A 22764-nucleotide genomic window follows, 5' to 3' on the forward strand; every position below is an offset into this window, starting at 1 on the left:
GTATGTGAGATTATTGTCTCATCTCACAAGTCCACAACCAGAAAAACTTATGCTAGTAAATGGAAACGTTTTTCTTGTTGGGCAGAGGCTAGGAACGTAGATCTCTTTTCAGCCCCAGTCCACGAAATTCTGGGGTTCCTAGCACAACATTTTTGTTTCAGGTCCACTTCTGCTACAATCAGGGTTCAATTAGCGGCCATTTCTAACTTTCACGTTGGGTTGTCAAATTCAAACATTATGTCTCATAAGCTCTGTAAAGCCTTCTTGAAAGGGACCACTCTCCTTAGGCCTCCAGTGAGAGATCCCCCTCCTCCTTGGGACCTTAATTTGGTACTAACTTCCTTAACTCTGCCCCATTTTGAACCAGCAGCATCCTGCTCCATTAAGTTTCTATCTTGAAAGACACTCTTTCTGGTAGCTATTACTTCAGCCAGATGTGTCTCTGAACTTCAGGCACTATGTGTTCGTCCTCCATACTTGGTTTTTCATAAAGACAGGGTTGCTCTGAGGACTAATCCTTCATTTCTTCTGAAAGTCTGCTCAGAAAATAATTTAAACCAATCTATAGACCTTCCTGTGTTTTTCCCTAACCACACCAACAAGGCAGAGTACAAATTACACCAATTGGACGTTCATAGACAATTGTGTTTTTACCTGCATAGGACTAAGGAAATAAGGAAGTCGGACCAACTATTCCTTTCCTATGCTCTAGACAAACAAGGTCTCCCAGTTTCCAAGGTGATCTTATCCAGGTGATGGTCTCACACTATTACTTTCATCTATCAATTAAGGAACAAAGAGTTACCTATCAAACCGAAAGGTCATCCTACTAGGGTCTTGGCCACCTCTGTAGCCTTCCAGTCTAGGTTGCCCATGAATTCTGTTTGTGCAGCTGCTATGTGGGCAAATCCTCATACCTTTATTTCTCATTACAAGCTAGATATGGTCTCCAGGAGCAGAACTGACTTTGGTTCCACCGTTCTGAAGAGTCTGTTCCAATGAGCCGCCCAGGACTGTAGGTGCTAGGGACGCTATCCCAACCAGCAAGAATGAAGGCGAGATAGACAACTTAACATAAAGAAGTTATGTACCTACCATAACGTTCCATGTTAGTTGTCTTCATCTCGCCTTCTTTCTTGCGTCCTACCCTCCGTCCCTCTGTCCTATTGGACTGAGAGGAGTTCTGGTTTCACTGGCTGAGTGTTCTTCGGTTTGTTTCCTCTACTGACTTAGAGAGTATAACAGGTATACTCAACCTATTTGTTTGGACAGGTTTATTTTCTGGCTATGTCTGGGGTTAGCTATTTCAAATGAGATCTGGGTAGCTGTCGCTAGGCATCATGGGATAAGGGGTAGCCTCAAGCCAGTAAACAGCTCTCGAGCTATAGAAGATGGCCGAGTAGGAGCCAAGGATCGGCTCCAATCCCAACAAGCAAGAAAGAAGGCGAGATGAAGACAACTAACATGGAACGTTATGGTAGGTACATTATTTCTTTTTATCGACCATGGGATGGGAAAGGTCAGTCTGTGACCAAATAGGTAAGGTTATTTCGAGCACAAAAAAAAAAGAAATTGGTTAGGCTTAAAATGGCCCACATGAGCAGCTAGCCTAGTACTTATCTTTGAACCTATAATAAGAAAACTAGAAAAGGAATTTTATGAGAAGAAATAAGAAAAAATAAAACAATGTATGGACAGTTTTTTTTTCTTTTTAAAGGTAGAAAAGAAGAGGTTCAGCATTTTCAAGGGGAGAAGTTAAGAAAGAGATGGAAGGATGAATGCAATTTTAGATGAAGAGGGTGATATGTAGTATAAACAAGAAGAAATTATGGAGATGGTTGAAAATTCTGTAGGAAAAATGTATTAAAGGGAGAGGTAAAATGGGAAAAGTTGTATGTAAAAAAATGTCTGATAAAGTTAAGATCAAGTTAGAAGAGAAAATTAGAATGGAAGAATTTGAAGAAACCCTAAGAGAAGATTCAGCACCAGGTTTGGATAGATTAAGTTATGGATATTTTAAGGTGATGGGTAGTAGCAGAAAACTAGTCTTTTTTGAAATATTACTGCAAATGAAGATATTTGTGGTAGGATGAATATGTTTACATAGAAAAAAGATGAAAAATATATTAACTACTGGAGGCCAATAACACTTGGAAATACTGGTTATATTTTTATGTTTTTATGAAAATGCAGAAAAGAATGCAGGGTGTATTGGGAAAGGTTAAGAGTTTGGGTGCTGAAGGGAAGAGAGGTGAAGAAATTGTTCATAATTATATAACAGGTAATAGTATTTTAAGAGAAAATGAAATATGATTAATATGCAAGATATAGCAAAAGCATTTGATATGTTGAGTCCTGAGGCAATGAGGCTATATTAGAATAATGTGGTTGGAAAAAATAGTAAATGTAATAAAAGGTGATATAAAAAAAATCCTAGTGAAAGTTATGGTAAACAGATGGATAGAAAGGAAAACTGAGTTAAACAAGGCTGTCCAATGAGCATGTGTCTTTTTGTATTGGTGATGAGTACAGTAATGCAAATGTGGATGTGAAATGGAAGAAGCAAGATGGGAGATGGGAAAAGGGGTCATAGCACTGATGTGTATGTTATATACAGATGATTTGGTTATTTTTTTTTAAACAAGAAACATTTTTATTAAATTATCACTTATGGCATAGATGATCATACATTTATATAAATGAAAACAAACAGTATTGACATAATTTTAGTTACAAACACTATACATCATTTATAATCTACACAGCCATTGTCAATCAGACATTACCTAGCTCATTCAAATCCTGCCTTCTTTTAAACCTCATTCCTTGTTTGCATGTATTGTTCCCACAGTTTCCATTTTTTTCTATGTAATTTGCTCCTACCTTTTTCTAAAGATCCCATTTCCAGTTGTTTTATTTCTGTTACTGTATTCTCTACTTCCAGTACAGTTGGTTTAGATTTTGATTTACATTTCCTAGTCATTGCTTTTTCTGGCAGCCACCATAATTAGACTTAACAAGACCTTACTAGGTCTTGGCAATTCTAATTTTGTATCATATCTCATAAAATTAATTTCCTTAGTCATACCGCTTCACTTACCCAGTATTTCCGAAAGAGTAGCCTGCAGGGAATGTTTAAAGTCTGCCAACTCATTACACTCCCAGAAAATATGACCCCAATTATATCTTTCTTCCCTATCACACTTCCAACATTTGCTATCTACTTGAGGTAAAATTCTTTGGAGTTTAAAAATACCTATGTAAACACTTCCAAGCAAAGATCTAAATCTTCTAGACTTCGTTGCATATTTGGGAGACATACATATATCCTCCCATTGTTTCTTAGTGAATTGCTTATCCAATCTCTTCTCCCAATTCTTTCTAACCTGCTCTGATTGATTATTAGAGTTATATGTGCAACTTAAGTATTCCTTTTTTAACAGCAGCTTCTGTTGTAGCTTCTATTAAAACTCTTACCAGTGCTGTTTTTTTTTTTTTTTTTTTTGCTTAGGATCCCCCTATTTCTTTCTTTTGCTTATACTCTGATATGAATCTTTAATAGGAAAGGCAATCTGCAACCTGCAGTCCAAATAAATCCTTGGCCTTTCCCATTCTGTTACCTTTCCTTCTCTAATTATTTGTCCCAATACCTTTGTTCTTTTGCCAGTTTTCTCCTATAAATCCCAGCTTTTTCTTGCCTATTGTCAATATCCCTAATTGTAATCATCCCTATTAGTGGAATCTCCTCTCTCCATTCCTGTGTTGGCTTAGTTGTTAGAATACTTTCTGCTACTTTACGAATATAATATTCTGTGTGGTTTTTGTTAATCTCCTTAAGAATCTGCATCCAAAATACCAGTCTCTCCTTATTTCTTGAGCTTCCCCCATGTTTTGTCATCATACTTTTCCACTTTGAATTATATGTTTCTGCTTCTGCTTTGTATAGGAACCTTAACTGTGTAGTTCTGAAATACCCTTTCAAATCAGGTAATCCCAGACCACCTTGTTCTATTGGAAGACTCAGCTTATCCCACTTGACTCTTGCCGTCTTCTCCCAGACAAAATCCTTCAGCAATAATTGCTATCCACTTCTCTGGTTGAAAAAATATGTCTGACCTGTGTATAAAACTAAAGGGACTAAAAACATTTTAACTGCTTGTATTTTGCTATCCATATCCATAAAACAGAGCTTCCAATTTTTCAGTTTTTGTATTATCTTTTGTTTAATCTCTTTGCACACAGATGATGTGGTTATTTTGACTAAAATAAAGAGTGAGTGAATGAATCATAAAATATTCAAGGCAACTGTGTCTACTGGCCATTTATGCGTTGCTGGCACTCACCCATAGACCTTACCTACTTTTTTCAACGAGCAATAAATTGGTCATACCAGAGTATATTTGTGGATACACACCCAGTTGTCTAACTCCTTTTTGTAGGAAGAAAGCTTCACATTGCTTAATTTGGAGTGGAAGCTTGTTCCAGAGAAGGGTAAGAGTTGCATGACAAACCTGTTCCTCCACTGTGTTTTGTTTATTTTATGATTCTTTGTTCTGCTGCGAGTAGGACTGTTTGATTTTTGGATATAAGAAGTCTTGGAGTCCTGGATCCCTAATGACCAGAAATGCTAGGCACAGATCACCCCTAAGGAGTCTATAGGACATTGAATAAAGGGACACTGCTTCCAGTCTTTCCTGGTAGCTTTTGTTTTTACACCTATGATCTTTTTAGTTAGGGGCATCTAGAATCTTTGCAGTTGCTTGATATGACCACTAAGATGTATCCCAAAAGGAGCATTGTTTTTGATAATAGATTTGATCAGTGCAGAATATAGAGGCACAAGACATTCCTTAGGTCTAGGTTCCTAGGTGTATACTCAGCTAACAACCACCAGTGCTTTGATAAGCTTAGACATGCAGTCCAACCCACGTGTTTCTATATATCATAGACATTTATTAGAATGGGGTATGTTAGTTAGGAGGTTTCTAGACATCATGTTGGGAGGGTATGTTACTTTGGACATTACTGCCTGCCTCTGTCAGGCACATAGAGTCCAGACCTTGTGTGAATTTCTGATTTCACATCCATTAGTCAAGTTTACCCTTAAATAGGGTTAGGGATGGACTTTGCTTCACATGGATGGGGATCTGCTGAGACACCTATTTGTCTCCATAACATGTCTTATTTATGTCACAAACAAAATTTAAATCCTTGGATCTAGTAGTTCTGATAGTCCATCAAAGCTGGATCCAAGGATGCCTTGTATGCTAGGCATAGATCGCCTCTCAGTAACCTGTAGGAGACAGAGTATATAGCTTTAAGGCTGTCTGTAATATGACAATGTGTTTATATCCTGGATTCGTCTGGTAAGAAACCTTTGTGGGCATTCCAACTGTTGCATATGTCTAGTCAGGATTTACCTAAAGTTGGTTGACTAACACATGCATTGACATCCTGGCGGTAAACCCCTGTATGTTGAAAACCAAAATTTTGACTACCTAGTATGCACGTGCCAATGAAGAACCTTGGTGCATGCAAATTTAAAGCATTGTTTTTTGCAGGGGACCAACCCCCCCCCTGCACCCCCATGTGAAACGGCTATGCCAACACTAGCTAAAATTTTATACTAACTCTAAGATTGTTCAATCATTGGAGGAAGAGAATCTTCCTCTACCTGGGGATTGTTGATCTTGCCTACTCGTTGACTGTCTGTACAAATGTTGTCAGTTAAGCAGATGACCAAACCAATGGAACCCCTGATCAGGTACATGCCAAAGGGGGTATTATTCTCAGTGATGGGGTCTGATAAGGGCCGTATAAAGTGTCACTATGACTTCTTTGGACCTGAGTGCCATGCCATTATAAGTTGGGTGGCATAGAATTATTTTCTTACTACCTCGGCCACATGTTGGTCAAAGGTCATATTACTCAGATTCCTGATGACTGGATCATCTTTTAGGGGTGTCTTATTGATGGAGTAATTAGCCTGGGTGACAGTTTTCCCAAAAGGTACAATAATTCGTTTCTTGGCATTGAGTTTTAATGTGCAACTTTGACACCCGTCATTTGTGTTAGACCCTTTTGTAAGATGTTTGTGTTATGGGGGAATCTATGGTAGCTCATAATTTGCAGTCATATATGAACTTGGTCAGCGAAAGGCTCTTGATGTTAACCTTTACCTCCGAGAAGTAGATGCCAGATAGGAGTGGTCCGAGCATGGAGTCCTGAAGTACAACAGTGGTTACCAGTTTCTTAGTGGAGGTGGTCTCACCATTCCTGACTTCCTGGGTTCTCTATGTGAGCCAGTCAACAATCCAGCAAGTTTTGTAGGGGTTTATTCCCAGTTTGGGGAGTTTATCAACTATACCTGACTGTATAGTATTTGATACAAATACTATACCTAAGTGCATAGTATTTGTATCAAATGCTTTAGCCAGGTTTAGGTAAGCAGTATACACTATTTTCTCCTCATCCATTGTCTTGGTGACCTCAAAGAATTCCGCCAGGTTTAGAAGGCATGACCTTCCCTTGACAAAACCAAACTGGGTTGATTCCATTGTCTGAAGGTTGCCTATGTCTCTGTTGGTCATTTTCACCATAGTATGTTCCGTGGTTTTGTGCATTAGACTAGTCAGACTAATACGTGTGTAGTTTCCAGGGTCAGCTGTAAAATACCATTTGCTGTCAGCTGTGCCAGTTAAAAAGATTTCAAAACCACTGTTGCAATTTGATAGTCAATGGCAAGAGAATTATGTACCCATAATCCAAGGTGTCTCATCACATTTTCATTTTGAAGCAGAGTGTTTGTCTATACTCTAAGATGGATGAAGGAACCGTTTACCAAATGTAACAGTATTGCACTTTTTAGCATTTAGTTTTAGTCTGATTTTGAGCACCAGATGTTGACATGCATGATTTCTACTTGGAGCTTCTGTGAATCAGAAGGGACTTGAGGATGACACTCAGTTTGCAGTTAGCCACAAACCTGGTAAGCCAGAAATCCCCTTTGTAATTTGGAGAGCTACAGGTCCAAGCATAGAGCCCTGAGGAGCACCACTGGTCATGTTTGCTGAGTACATACTTGCCACCCTCACTACATGGGTTTTATCCATCAGCAGTCTGCTGTCCAACTAACAACATTTGGGTCAGTTTGGAGCTCATTCAGCTTGTTTATTTTGTGAGCATGTTGTATGGTGTCAGAAGCCTTAGCCAGTTCAAGGTATGCTGTGTAGATAACATGTCTCCCATCCACAGCTTAAGTTACTCTGTCAGAGAAGTTGGACCAAATTCATTAGACAGGATCTGCCCTTAATGAAGTCAAACTGCTGGGAATCAAGCCTTATAAGACTTTTTATATCGTAGTTTTAATTAGATTAGTTATGATATGTTCCATGGCCTTGCAGATGATACTAGTTACTCTAGTGTGTCTGTAGTAGGTGTAATCTGAAGAAAAAGTTTGTGAAAGCTTGTTGGTTGAATCAGTTTTAACTTATTCAGTCCTGAGCAGCATATGGCTAATTAATCCCTTTTATTCCTAAAGTCTGTTAAGACGAGAAAACACTTGCTTTCTGAGATCTTGTATAACTTACAATACCTCAGAAACACAATAAGTTACAAAAAAGTGCAAACTGTAAAAGTTGTTTATTAAATGATGGGGTACACCCTGGTGATAGTATTTAAAAGCCTTACTGGTAACATTGAATTTATGTTCAACATTTTTTAAAGAAATACTGCCAAAATTAACTATTGTTACAGTCAGAAAATGTGCTATATTTTTGTAACCAGATAAGGGAGACAAATATACCAGTAAGTGAATTGATTGGCTGATCAAGATCTTTCTAGTGATGTGTGACAAGAGTTGATAGCTCGTTGATATTTTGCAGTATTACACAATCAATGCAAATTTTACATCTCGTTTTGCAATATTTCAAAACAGTAATATTACTCTACCGAACCATACACATTGGATGGCAACTGTGAATGTCAAAATTATGTGTCATAATGATGTACATATGATAGCAACATTTGTTAGCCTGTTGGCCACACCGTTTTTTTAAAGTATTAATTTCAGTATGAAAATATAACTAATATTCATAATTGATTTACCAAACATTTATATCTCTGGAAGTTTTCAAATTAACCCCATGTTTTAATGTTCATTTTAACTAACAGACCTGGCTTGCGTATGCCACCCCTTAACATAACTATATCTTAATCTTTTTCTGCCTAATTAATGCAAATATGGAAAATACACCATGTCTTTACAACTTTTTGCAAACACTACATGGCTTAATATTATAATATTATTATAATTATTGTTGTTAATACAGTATACCTAAATCACATAGTTGTGTTGGTGCCTCTGTTTGTCTTACCCCAGCTGACTCTAGAATTATTTTTCTTCTAAAACTGTCTGATTAAGTAAGATCCCCCACATTGTGACAATATCACACTTCACTTTTGTTTTATTAATGTAAGTACTTAATATGTTTCAAATATTTTCATAACCTCTTGCAAACACACTTTCTTAAGCCATGCCTTTTCCATCCTACAGTAATGTTTTCACTGTCAGTATGCAAAAGCTACATTTCTTCCTAGGCCACAATGTACTATTCAACAGATATTAGTTTGAATAGTAGAATAATATTAATATTAGTATTAAAGCAATGTGCACCAAATGTGTACGTCTTTTAACAATAGTGTTTAGCTGCCCTAACCTGACAATATCACATTCCATGTTTTGCTTTGTTAAAGTAAATATGTAAAATATTTTATCTAGTGTTGTCAATCTTCACTTAATACTTGACTGTGTGTTCAGTTCCATATATCGGAACCAACTCGACCATTATTCCAGCTTGCACCCTCCAAAACTCTTGAGCTTAAGCTTTACCCGTAATGCTCTTCATAGGATTACATCAGACCACATTTGCCACTTTCAGTGCCAGATGCATCTATCAAAACAACTCTCTAGCAAACTAATACAAAAACAAGCTTCTGGAGTGTTTCCCCCTGGGCTTCCACTGAAAACTGGCTCCGTTCCAAGTCGGACTTTCTCTGTAAATAAGTAAATAAATTATTCGTTGTTATAAGTAAAATTTTTCTTTTAATCACCTTTTTAGTGACTTCTTTCTCTTTTTCTTATACCCAGCTCCTCTTATTACTGCTTTTGTTTCTTAACACAAGTATTGTTTTTCTTGTACATACCATCGTTGATATTTTTTCTCTCTTACCATTAAGGTAATTCTTTGTACCATCATTGGTACCTTTATTTCTTTCCTTTCCTTCTTTACTGTTAGGTAACCTTTCGTACCATTGTTGGTATGAGTTTTCCTTTAAAAAAAATCAAACTTTAGACTACAATATTTTAATTTCTTTTCTGACATCCTTTTTACTTGTGTATTTTTTGTAATAGCTGAAAAAAAACAAGGGAACTTCTGGTTTCAAAAGATGCCAGAAGTGTTAGCATAAACTACGCAATTTGGACAAACACCCCTTATGTGTATTGTTTAGGCCCAGTGTTCCTTCAGTAAGACTGTGCCATCTGTCATGGCTTCAGTGACTGGGCCCTTATTGAGAAGAAAAACAATTTCATTTTGAAAGACCTTATTAAAACTGCTTTCTTTCGATGAGGCCATATCTGGTTCTCCAAAGTCAAAAACGGACATTGGCTCTCCTTCGTCATCTTCTTCTAAACATGGACATTCAAAGAAGAGGAGCAGCTCGGTGCTGACTTGTATCCTCGGCACCATTATCAAAAATGCCTAAGATATCCACAGTTCCTACAGTTTCAGTCGTACCAGCTGGGGAAAAGACTTCACCTTTGGTGCTGTCGGTGCCTACCTCTGCACTAACACTTCAGCACTGAGTACTATTTTGGAGCAGACATGCAAGAAACAAAAGGAATTCTTCTTTAAAGATATGCTTCAAATTAGGTATTTTTCCTCAGTAGACCCTTTCATAGACTGACCTCCAAGCCCCTTCTTGGAGAAACCCAGATTCCCGTTGGTCTGTTTGGTCCGTTCCACCAAGAGCCTCATGGAATCTGATATTTTGCAGCTGGTGGACCAGTCTTGGTAGTGAGTTGATCATCCACTTCTGCAGTTCCTAGCCTGTCTAGCTCTGGAATCTTACCTATCTTGACTCCAGTGATTGTTCTTCCTCTGACTCCAACTGAGCCTTCAGAGTTCCAGTGCCGACAGTCCCAGTTTCGACTGTCTTGGTGCTAGTCAGAGCTACTTCTTCTGTGCCAAAAACAGCCTTGAGCTCTTTGGTTCTGTCAGAAATGGAGACTTCCGGGGGTCACAGCTTTGTTGCCAGTTCTGCGGGACATGGTTCCACTCTGGTGTTGTCGGATATGTCAATGCCCCTTGGAACATTGGCACACGTTAGCTTGACACTGACTTTGCAGGCAGCCTCCTCGGTGCAAGGTGGTACCATGGAGAGGGCATTGTCTTCTGTGAGCATTCACTCGAAACCACTTTCATCACACCAGCAGCCCTGCCCTTCCCCTTGGCCGGAGCTTCCTCCCACCTCTACCCTGGGACAGCGGGTGCTGAAGCCTCAGGATCCAACCATAGTGGTCATGTCCTCTTCAGATACCTCTCAGGCCCATGGTAACACTGAAGAGTAAGTGCAAGGGAAGCACTTAGTCTCCCCTGAAGAGTCTTTCACTGAAGATACTGATTTCGATGAATGGGAAGGTTCCCCAAAGTCACCCCAAGAAGATATCTCCTTCAGAGACATTCTGGAGATCCTGAAACAGAGAGGTGACTGGACTTCTCTTCAACCTTCCTCAGAGGAATCGGTGTACCTAGAGGATTTCTGTGTCCAATCCTCTACTTCCTGGATCTCTCCGCCCGCTGACAGTCTGATTAAATTGATTGCACAGTAGGCTTGGAAGATACCTAATTCTGTCGAGGCAGTCCCAAAGAGACCACACCGTATTTTGTCAGCTGCTCAGGATTAGCAGCATTGGGCGAAAGGAATACCAGTAGATGCTATGGTGGTAGCAGCAGCCCCAAAAAGGAACTTGCTGATGAAAGTCCTACTATCCATCCTCCTAATCAAGAGTCTAGGACGATGTTAGATTTTGGAAGCATGTATACACTTTATCGACCTTCGCACTAAGGTCCTTGAATTACATGGCACATTTCACGAGACTTCAGTGAGATCAGATAAAAGAACTATTAGATACTCTGACAGGACTAGTAGCTGAATGGGTTAGAGAAAGGTAACTTCTCAGCTGGCAACCCTAGATTCTATTTGCAACTCGTCCATGAGGTGTATTGTGCATGCAGTTGATAGGATGACAAGGGCAGTAGGTTCGGGTGTAGCTATTAGGAGGCACACCAGGATGCGCTTATGTGAATTTGCGGAGCCATTTAAGTCTTCTTTCATCAACGCTCCGTTTGATGGAACATCCCTTTCTGGCTCTGAAGTTAAAGACACCCTGACCAGATGTGAGAAAGGTGGAAAGAACCTTTCTGCCGTGGGTGTATGCTTTTCCATTCCTCAATGGTCTTAATCCAGGAACCAGAGAAGTGGGAAGCTATGTTTCAAAAAGTCCCATGGGCCTTTCCAGGGCTCACGTGGCAGCAACTTCCCCCAGGGCACAGGGGGGAGAACAATGTAAGACGCCATGCATGAGGCATAGGTGGCCCACAAAATCAGTGTTCCAGAGATTCTTTCCCAGTAACTCTTACCAGCGCTCCTGAAAGGAGGCCCGATTGCCGTTCTCTGGAGGCAGTCGGGGGATGATTATCCCTGCACCCACCTGCCTGGCTCAAGATAACAGTGGACAACTGGGTGCAAAGGATCATAACCAGAGGTTGCAATATCCCTTTTTCAGACAAACCCAGGAAACTGAAGAAAATCCCAGACGTTCCACCCACTTACAGGGATGCAGCAGTCTTAGAAATTCAAAATATGCTCTACAAAAGAGTCATCCAAGCAGTCCCAGCAGACCAGATAGGCTCCGGAGTTTACTCAAGATTCTTTTTAGTGCCAAGGAAAACGGGATTGGAGACCGATTTTTTATCTAAGTCAGTTGAACAAATCAGTTCAGCATACCAAATTCTGAATGGTCACAGTTCAGTGTATACTTCCTTTCTTGGAAAAAGACAATTGGATGTGCTCAGTAAATGTTCAGGATGCATATTAGCATATAAAAATGGACAAGCAATCCAGAAGATTCCTGCACTTTCAGCTGGAAGTCAGTCATTATTAGTGCAGGGCCCTGCCCTTTGGTCTCACCACAGCCCCCAGGGTATTCACCAAATGCACGGCTGTGGTAGCAGCTCACTTCAGACTGCAAAAATTCCATGAGTTTCCATATCTAGATGACTGGCTACTCACCGCTTCCACCAGGCATCTACTCTTAGAGGCAACAGACTACATTCTTCAAACTTGTTTATCGTTGGGAATCACTATAAATTATGAAAAATCCCATCTGGAGCCAACACAACAATTGGAATTTATAGGAGCGATGCTAAACACAAACAGCTGAATTGCTTCTCTTCCCCCAGAAAGACTTCAAAGAATAAGATTGTGAGTCAGTCAGATTATTCGCAGCAAAAAGGTGACTGCAAGGCTGTTGCTACAAATTCTAGGATCAATGTTAGCGTCTATCACTTTAGCTCCCCTTGTGAGATATCACATGTGAATTCTTCAGTGGTTGTTGGCATCCCAGTGATCGTTATGGAATCAGCCAATGTCCCATCTGGTATTAATCACCAACTTGTGCAAGAGAGACCTGCGTCGGTGCCTTCACTTCAACAAAATTTTGTCAGGTAGACCCTTTGTCCCTCTTCAACCCCAAGCCATAGCGACCACGGACGCATCCCAGGTAGGGTGGGGGGCATTATATGGGAAAGACAGTCCAAGGCACTTGGTCCTAGCTAGAGGCCAATTTGCACATCAGTGCTCAAGAGATGAGGGCAGTGCTCTTAGCATTGCAGGCATTCCAAGAAACTGAAACCCTCCCCATGAGAATGATTGTGATTCACACAGACAACATGTCACTAGTGTGGTACATCACCAAGCAGGGAGAACCAGATCTTACCCTCTTTGTTGAGAAGCACTCAGAGTATGGCAATGGGCAGTTTCATCTGACTGCTTTCTAACTGCAATTCTTATGCCGCGGAGCTCCACCGTGATTGCAGACAAATTGAGCAGGACAATCCTTATGTCTCACGAGTGGTCTCTGAATCTTTTGCTGGCAGAAAAGATATTCCGCCACTGGGGTCAACCGTGCTGCAATCACTTTGCATCCCCCCTGTACAACAAGTGCAGCAGCTACTTTGCCCTACTTCTCCCTCTGGGTGAGTCACCAAGTGATGCCGTCCTTCACGATTGGCCCTCCGATCTATTGTATGCCTTTACCCAATCCCAATTCCTCTCATATCCCACTTTCTAAAGAAAGCCAACAGGTCAAAGAGCAAAATAAGTCTCATTGCCCCATTCTGCCCTCATCAGGTGTGGTTTCCCTTCCTTTGGCCTCATCTAATTTGGAAACCTTGGACACTGGACCCAGATACAGACCTTTTGTCCCATCCGGACAGAGTAGTTCATCCGAATCTTCAAAATCTGAAGCTCACTGCATGGCTTCTCCAGTTCCAGTGATTGCCAGGCATTCTACTCTTACTTCCCCAATTCAAAGAATTGTTCTAGCCTCCCACAAACCTTTGACTAGAAGGCTGTACTTCAGCAAGTGGCAAATATTTTCAAAGTGGGCATCAGAGACTAATCTCGATCCATTTTCAGCACCAATTGATAAGGTCCTGGCATTTTTAACATTGCATTTTGACACAGGAGCATCTGCCTTGACCATGTGAGTGCATATTAGCTGCAATCTCATATTTTCATAATGGTTTGAATGACACAACGTTGATGTCCCACAAACTTTGTAAAGCCTTTCTAAAAGGAACTGATGCTCAGACCCCCATACAAAGACCCTTCTGCACCTTAGGACATGAATCTGGTACTTCAGTCCGTAATTAGTTCCCAGTTTGAACCTTCTGCAACTTTCGATCTGAAGTTTTTATCCTGGAAAACATTATTGCTGATACCTATTACTTCTGCAAGGAGGATATCAGAGCTACAAGCCTTATCTTGCAAACCTCCATACCTTATTTTCCATAAAGACAAGGTTTTCTTGTGAACAAATCCTTCCTTTCTACCAATGATAGTGTCCAAAACCAATATCCACCAGACTATTCAACTTCCAGTTTTCTACCTCAACTTCTCAACCAAGGGTGAATAGTGTCTACATTTACTAGATGTGCATAGTGAATTGCATTTTTACCTTCACAGAACAAAAGAAATCAGAAAATCAGACCAGTTGTTTGTTTCTTTCTCTTCTGCCAGTATGGGAAAACTTGTTTCTAAAGTTACTCTATCTAAATGGCTTAAAGACTGTATAACCTTCGATGTGATGTTGTCAGTCTCTCCATTATTCTCACTGATGGGGACAGATCCGATCCATCTCAGCCATTTTGAAAGCTCGAGGTCTTCAGCAAAGCTCTTGGGCATTCATCTTTACCCATAATGCACCCCTCTAGCTTTCTCAGATCTCATTTGCTGCTCTGCGAACAAGGAGGGTCTACCCGCAAGCTCTGGACTAAGTGTTTTTCATTTTATATTTCTTCACTTTTTTCTCTTAATAGTTTTCCCTTTAAACAACCTTTATATCTTTACCCTTAGTGTAAGTGATAGGACTGTTTATAATGCTTTTCCCCCTTACTCTCTGTGGTTAGCATCCATTTAATTTAGAGGGTGTCTAACCAATGTCTGTTTTAGTTAGAGAATATTTCACCCCTTTATTCCTGTCTAACTAACATCCATTTTAGAGGACATTATTTCTTTATCCTTTCGTGCTGTCCCTTTTGACTATTTCTCTTGGAGGGTAATTTAAAAAAAATGTTCTTCTCTATCCTGTCTTAGTTTATTTAGTGGTTACTAGTGTGTCCCTTTCCTTTTTAAGTATGTCACAAAAAGAAGGGAAGCCTCTTGGCTTTAAGAAGTGTGAGCAATGTGGGAAGAACATGCCCCTTAGTGATTTGCACATACTGTGTGTGTATTGCTTGGGGTCTCTTCATCTACAAGAATCCTGTTCAGTTTGTCATGGGTTCAACCAGGGTGCTCTCATAGAGCACAAGATCAAGCTTATTTCTGAAGGGGATGTTAAAAACCCCTTTTTCTGAGGCTATATCTTTTGAGTCTTCTCCCAAATCAAACAAATCTTCAAAGAGACCTTCTTCAGTTCTGAAATCTTCTTCAGAGCTGAAGCAGAAAGTATCTAAACTGTTGGCTCCAACTGATTCATTGGAGCAGACAGCTCAAACTGGATACAAGACTTTTTCGGAGCAGTCAGAACCTACAGCTCAGAAGTCTACCATTTCTGAACCTTTGGCTCCAAAATCGACCTTGCCAACTAAATTCAGATATTGGAGCCGATCCCTACTCAGCTGCCTTTGCCTTTCTTAACTAAATCAAGGTCTCCTACCCTCTCCACCCAGTCGACAATGAACCTCTCTGATGAAGATGTGGACAGAGTGGTGCAAAGGTTACTGAAGACACCAGCCTTGGCCAGACTACTTCTGGATCCAAACCCACAAGCATAGGACAAGTCACAGTCTTCCCCCTCGGTGCCTGCTTCTCCTGTGATCCATCCTTTGGTTTTGGAGCTGGAAGATTGCAACATCCAGCTAGTGTCTGTATTGGATCCAAAACACATAGGTTCTTCAGATCTGATAACTGTTGCACGTGTTTCCACTCAGTCGAAGCAGGGAACCTCTGGGAGCCAACAATCTCTGGTCAGGTCTGCGGAGCTGGCTTGGATCTCTCCGGATCCGACCCTGCCTCTGGGGACTTTGGCGTGGGTGAGTTTGGCTCCCACCTCTGCCTCGGAGCTTTTGTCTTCTGCACCAGAGATGCCTTCAGCTCCAACAACCTTTTTGTCAGATCCGGCTGTTCTTTGGAGCAGAGGCAGACAGCCTTTGAGGTTATGAGGTGGGTGCTGACTACTTCACAATCTCAGACACAGTCCCCCTCAGATCTTCCTCCCAACTCTGCGCAGGTGTCTTTGCCTCTCACTCATCCTGTTTATGGGACTACAGAGACCCCAGGCCTCAGGATGTCCATCAGGGGACTCCCCCCTCTTCTGAAACCTCTCCAGAATATCCACTGAGGAGGTCCCTCAGAAGAGGACTTGCAAGAGGAAGCATCTTGAACCCCCAGAAGAGTCTATCACTTCTGACACTGATCTCGATGAAGCAGAAGGGTCCCCATGGTCATCTCCTGAAGATGTCTCCTTTGGAGACATCCTGGAAATTTTGAAGCAGAGGGGTGATTGGCAGTCAACAACCCCTTTGGATGAGAAGTCAGTGTACCTGATGGTCTTTGGGCCTCACCCTTCAACTTCATGGGTGACCCTACCTTCCGTTGAGCTTATTGAGTTAATCTATCGGAAGGCTTGGGTGACCTCCGACTGTATAGAACCTACTCCTTGGTAGCCAAATAAATGCATCACGTCCCCAAAGGACACACCCTTTTTGACAAAAGTGTAGCAGTGGATGCCATGATTGTGGCGGCGGCTGCAGCCACCAAAAAAAGAACTGTCTGAGACCAGTACCTTTATCTATCCTCCTAACAAGAATTCTAGGACCATAGATAGATATGGGAAGTGCATCTTATCATTGGCGAATTTTTCCTTGCAGATGCTGAACTACCTCACCCACTTCACTAGACTACAGATGGCTCTGTTAAAGGAACTTATAGACTCCCTCCAAGGAGCTGTAGCTGAGGCAGTGGTGGATAAAGTCAATGCTCAGCTCACCACCTTTAATTCTGTCATCAGCTCATCCATGAGATTTATTTCGTATGCAGCATATGGAACGAGTAGAGCAGCGGGTTCAGGCATTTCTCTTAGGAGACAGACCTGGATGCGCCTTTGTGATTTCACAGAGCCCTTCAAGTCTTCCTTCATGAACATTCCCTTCAATGGCTCCTCTCTTTTTGGGTCTAAAGTTAAAGAGATGTTCACCAGGTCTGAACAAGAGGGAAAGACCTTGTCTTTCATTGGAGTGCATTTTTCCATACCTACCAGACCCGTTCCTAATGGTCAGTGGGGTAGTGGGAAAATGTGGTTCAGAAAATCACAAAGGTTCTTCCAGGACACACAAGGTGAAAGTTACCTTAGAGGCAGGGGGGGGGGATAACAGAAGACGCCACCCTCGCGGCAGAGGAGGCCTGCAGAGAATCAGGGCTCTAGAGAATCTTTCTTTGGCAGACCCTTCCAGCACTCCAGAAGGAATGCCTGATTGCTTGCCTCTGGAGGCAGTAGGGGGTCGTTTGGCACTGCACGGCAAAACCTGGCAAAAGATAACAAGAGAAAATGGGTGCAGGACATAATATCCAGAGGATATGTCATTCCCTTCTCCTTCCCCACTCCCATAAATAAGTAATTTCCAGACATTCCATCCAGTCAAAAGCAATAATAGAAATCCAAAAGTTGCAAAGAAAGAGTCATCCAAGAAGTCCCTACAGACCAGAGAGGATCCAGAACTTACTCAAGATTCTTTTTAGTGCCAAAGAAAACAGGAGACTGGAGACCCATCTTGGACCTCAACAATCTGAACATATCTGTCAAAAAGACCAAGACGGTAACACTGCAGTTGATACTTCCGTTCCTAAGAAAAGACGATTGGATGTGCTCTCTAGACCTCCAGGATGCGTATTACCGCATCAAAATGGAAAGGCAACCCAGGAGGTACTTGCACTTCTGGCTAGGAGCCAGTCACTTCCAGTTTCGAGCTCTGCCCTTTGGACTCACTACAGCCCCCAGAGTGTTCACCAAGTGTATGGTAGTAGTGGTGGCTCACCTGAGATGCCTAGGATTCTGGGTGTTTCCATATGTTGAAGACTGGCTCATAACCACCGCAACCAGGCATCTTCTGCTGCAAGCCAGGGATTATAACCTTCAATTCTGTTCCTCCCTAGGTATTACCATAAAAAAAAAGTCTTTCGCCTTTTCCCGGGTAGGGGGTTGCCACAGTGGAACTCCAGTCCGCTAATGATTGGCAATGGATTTTTGCGGTGCTGAGTTGCCAGCCCGAAGCCCAACCTTCAAAGAAGGCACACCCATTCATGCACGCACCTACCTGCATATCTTTAGACATCACTCGACCATGGGGAGGACATGCAGACTCCACACAGAAGACGCTCCAGCCAAGAATTGAACGGGAGAACTTCTTGCTGTGAGGTGACATAGCTAACCGGTGCACCACCGAACTATGAAAAATCTACTCTAGAGCCATGTCAGAACTTAACCTTCATAGGAGTAGAGTTAAACACAACCACAATGGTAACAAGGATTCCAAAAGACAGGATAAACAATCTTCAACATCATGTAAGATTATTAATCAGGAAGATGCGACCATCCACAAGACTGGTCCTTCAAGTGCTAGGCAAAATGGCTGCGGCAGTTGTCCTCATTCCTCTAGCTCGCCTTCATATGAGAATACTTCAGTGGCTACTTTCCACTCATTGGTCAATCTTGGAACTTCCAGTGTCACACAAAATCTTGATAGCCAACTCCTGCAAGAAGGATCTCCAATGGTTGATTCACTCTCCATTAGTATCTCTAGGCCATCCTTTCACCCCCCCCAACTCCAGGCCACGGTGACCACGGATGCTTCCCAGATAGGGTGGTGGGGGTAATTATGTAAGGAAGACAGTCCAAGGCACCTGGCAGAACATGAGGTGCATTTGCACATAAACATCCTGGAGATGAGGGTGGTGCTTTTGGCATTGTAAGCACTTCAAGACACTCTCCTTTCAGGAACGACAGCAATCCAGTCGGACAATATGTCTGTTGTCTGGTATATGTCTGGTACATTGTTGAGAAGCTATGAGGGTCTGGCAGTGGACCACTACCTCCGACCATTTTCTGGTATCAACACACATCCCAGGAAAATCCAGCATGATTGCAGACAACTTGAACAGAGCCATTTCATGGCGTCACGAGTGGTCCCTCAACCAGAAGGTAATGGAACAAATCTTCCGGAAATGGGGCCAGCCTTGCTGCGACCTCTTTGCATCACCTGCCATTTCCAAATGCAGCAACTACTTTGCCCTTATCTCCCCAACGGGGAAGTCACCAAGGGAAGCACTTGTTCAGGATTGGACTCTGGGACTTCTTTATGCCTTTCCACCAATCCTTCTGATACCCAAGTTTTTCCAGAAAGCAAGTTCATTGGAGACGACAATAATTCTAACTGCCCCCTATTGGCCTCATCATAGGTTCATAGGTAGGTACTAGACTATCGACCCAAGGGCCTAAGTAAGCCTAGCCAGCAAGGTACCATAGCTTACGCACCCAAGAAAGTTATTTTCCTGTGCCACTGTCCAACAGAGACACAGAAGTGATCCCCGGGGTGTATTTCCTATTTCCCATCCACTCATCAAGATTTTTCTTGAAGAGTGCTAATGAAGAACTTTGCTTGACATAGATGGGTAGCTTGTTCCAGAGTATAGGAAGTCTCTGGGACAGGAATCTATCCCTCCAGCATCTCCTGTTTATTGTGGTGACAAGGTTTAGGTCCCTAGAGCGTGTAGCTTGGAGGGATTGGGATTTCTTTAGGTGTAGCATGTCCAACAGCTCTGGGTTTGACATAGCATTATATGTTAGGCAGAGATCACCTCGGAGTAGGCGATGTGCTATGGAGTAAAGCTGGAGTTTTTTGAGGCGGTCAGTGTAGGGCATTTGTTTGAGGCTAGTAATCCTCTTTGTGAGGTACTTCTGTGTCCTTTCCAGCTGCTGCAGATGTCTTGTGAGGTACATTCCAAAAGGGGCGTTGTACACTATAATGGGTCTAATGAGTGATGAGTAGAGGGGAACAATTACCTCTTTTTTCCTGGATGAGAACCCTTTTATGATGAGGTGTGCCACGTAGAAAGACTTCCTGACTACTGTGGTGATGTGACTATCAAAGAAGAGGCTACTGTCCACCTGGGTCCCAAGATCTCCTATCACACATTCCGTGTTAAGTAGATTGCTGCCTATGTGGTAGTTCATGGGTGCAGAGTTTTTACCAAAGGGGATGACACTGCACTTTTTGGCATTGAGCTTGAGGCCATGGCTCTGACATCATCTGGTTTCCTTTTCTACATCCTCACCTTCAGGATGAACCATGGATTCTGGACCCTGTTCCAGACCTACTGACTCACCCATCAGGAATGGCTCACCCGAACCTAGACAGTCTCAAACTAACAGCTTGTCTGCTCCAGTTCCCCTGATCACCAGGTTTTTATCTCTTTCCTTTCCAGTCAAACATATTTTATTATCTACCCATAAGACATCTACATGAAAGTTGTACCAGAGTAAATGGAGAAGATTTGTTACATGGGCCAGCAAGAATCAGATCGACCCATTTTTGTGCCTGTACATTCTACCCTAGAATATCTGACAAAACTCTTCAGTGATGGAGCTGCTGCCGCAACTATTAGGGTTCAGTTAGCAGCAATTTCCAATTTTCATGTAGGCCAAAAGAAGTGTGTCTGAATTGCAAGCTTTATCTGCTAAACCCCAATACTTAGTGCATAAAGAAACTCTGTCTTTATGAAAGACTAACCCTTCATTTCTACCAAAAGTTGTCTCAGAAAGTAACTTCCTTCAATCGATAGACCTGCCAGTTTTCTTTCCTAACTTCCAGAATAGAAGAGATTATTCATTACATCTCCTAAATGTTCATAGACAGTTACGTTTCTACTTACTTATCTGTAATCAGAAATCGGACCAGCTTTTTATCTGTTATTCTGACATTAAGAAAGGTCTTCCAGTCACAAAAGTTACCTTATCTAAATGGCTTGCACTCTGTATATCCTACATTTATAATTCAAAGAATAAAACACTTCCAGATAAGCTTAAAGCTCATTCCACAAGGTCTGTAGCTACATCTGCAGCCTTTCAAGCTAGATTACCATTAGATAACATCTGCGCTGCAGCAACTTGGGCAAAACCTCATACTTTTATCACTCATTACAAAGTGAATTTGGCCTCTAGGATTAGAGCCTCTTTTGGTTCTATGGTTCTCCACCCAAGAGCCAGGTTGCTAGGGAAGCGGTCCCATTAGTGAGAATAAAGGCGAGATAGACAACATCACATAAAGAAATTATGTACTTACCATACCGTTCCGTGTGTGTTGTTCATTTCATCTTTTATTCTCAGAACCCTCCCTCCATACCCCCCAGCCTATACTCCTGGGAGACCGAGTGGCATAGTTGGGTACTGCAGATACATATAGCCTCAGAACTTATTCTCTGGTGTGTGTTTAATATGTACAGTTATTTTTATATGTACATAAGATTCCTGCCTTACCTGTGTAAGAATACTTTGGGCAAACAAGATCTGAGGAAGCTAGAGGGGTGCATTATGGGTAAAGAGGGATGCCCATGAGCTTTGCTGAAGACCTTGAGCTTTTAGGATGGCCGAGACTGATCCGATGGATCAGATCCAACCCCATGAGTGTGACTAAAGGACGAGATGGACAACACACATGGAACACTATGGTAAGTACATAACTTCTTTTTTATAACAAAAAGAAAGTGCAACTACTGGGACCTGTCAAAGCACACTCAATAAGGGCAGTAGGCACATCTGCAGTCTTTTATTCCAGAGCTTCAATTGAGGATATATGTGCAGCAGCTACTTGGGCATCTCTTCATACCTTTGTTACTCATTACAAGCTGGATGTGGTCTCTACGGGATGAGCGTCATCTGGCTCGATGGTGCTTAGATATATTCTTCAGTGAGACCTCCCAGGATTTAGGTAGCTGTGGACTCTGTCCCACAGTCAAGGACAAAATGAAGACTGATGACATCAGATAAAGAAGTTGTGTCTTATCATAATGTTCCATCTGTGTTGTTGATCTTCATTTATCCTTGACATCCGTTCCTCCTACCCCCTACCCTTCGGCTTGTGGAATGTTTTTTTCCCAAAGGATTGGCTTTCTGTTTTAGGAATACAAATATGGTCTTTGGTCTGTTACTTCTTGTCTGTCACTATTTTATGCAAACTTGATTTGAGATAATCAGTGAGGAGCATTATGGGTAAAGTTTAACTCAAGAGTTTTGGAGGGTGCGAGCTGGAATAATAGCCGAGTAATTTCCGATATATGGAACTGAACCCACAGTCAAGAAAGTGAAATTCGACAACACAGATGGGAACGTTATAGTAAGACATAACTTCTTGTTATTTCTCGTAACCTTTTGTAGACACTCTTCATAATTCAAGTCTTGTACATGTGACAGTGTAAACACAACAACTATTACTGCAAAAGTATCAGACTTCTACATTATGCCCTCACATACAAAAGTACACACATGATAACCAGTTACAGCCACTTTATTGACTGTGTGTACAGCATAGATGTCCATATATGATTAAGTGAGAGATTAAATACCAGTTGTTGCACTAATACATTATAAACATACTAAGGAATTAGAACAGTCGGTGATATATTTTAGTTGGAAGCTGCTAGGCACATACAGCGCAATTTACTAGAATATCTTCATAAACGCACAAATACACACACACACACACACACACACTCACACACACACACAGACGCACACTGCAGTTGCATTTTCTGAAGGATATGAAGTCTGAAACAAATGGCACTATTGTTTAGTAACTGTACTCTTCAGCAGTTTACTAGAAAACCACTACATTTATGAAGAATAGATAAAAAAAAAATATGAGGTAC

At 41.6% G+C, this 22764-nt stretch overlaps 1 protein-coding gene across 2 annotated transcripts in view; it reads left to right on the top strand.

Moving 5' to 3' along the window:
• Positions 1–22764, top strand: part of KLHDC1 (kelch domain containing 1) — a 1632092-nt gene that overhangs the window by 801989 nt on the left and 807339 nt on the right. The window lies entirely within an intron of this gene.

This window comes from Protopterus annectens, chromosome 6.part0 (assembly GCF_019279795.1).
Source record: "Protopterus annectens isolate FY-2018-M chromosome 6.part0, PAN1.0, whole genome shotgun sequence".
Classification (NCBI taxonomy): Eukaryota; Metazoa; Chordata; order Ceratodontiformes; family Protopteridae; genus Protopterus; species Protopterus annectens.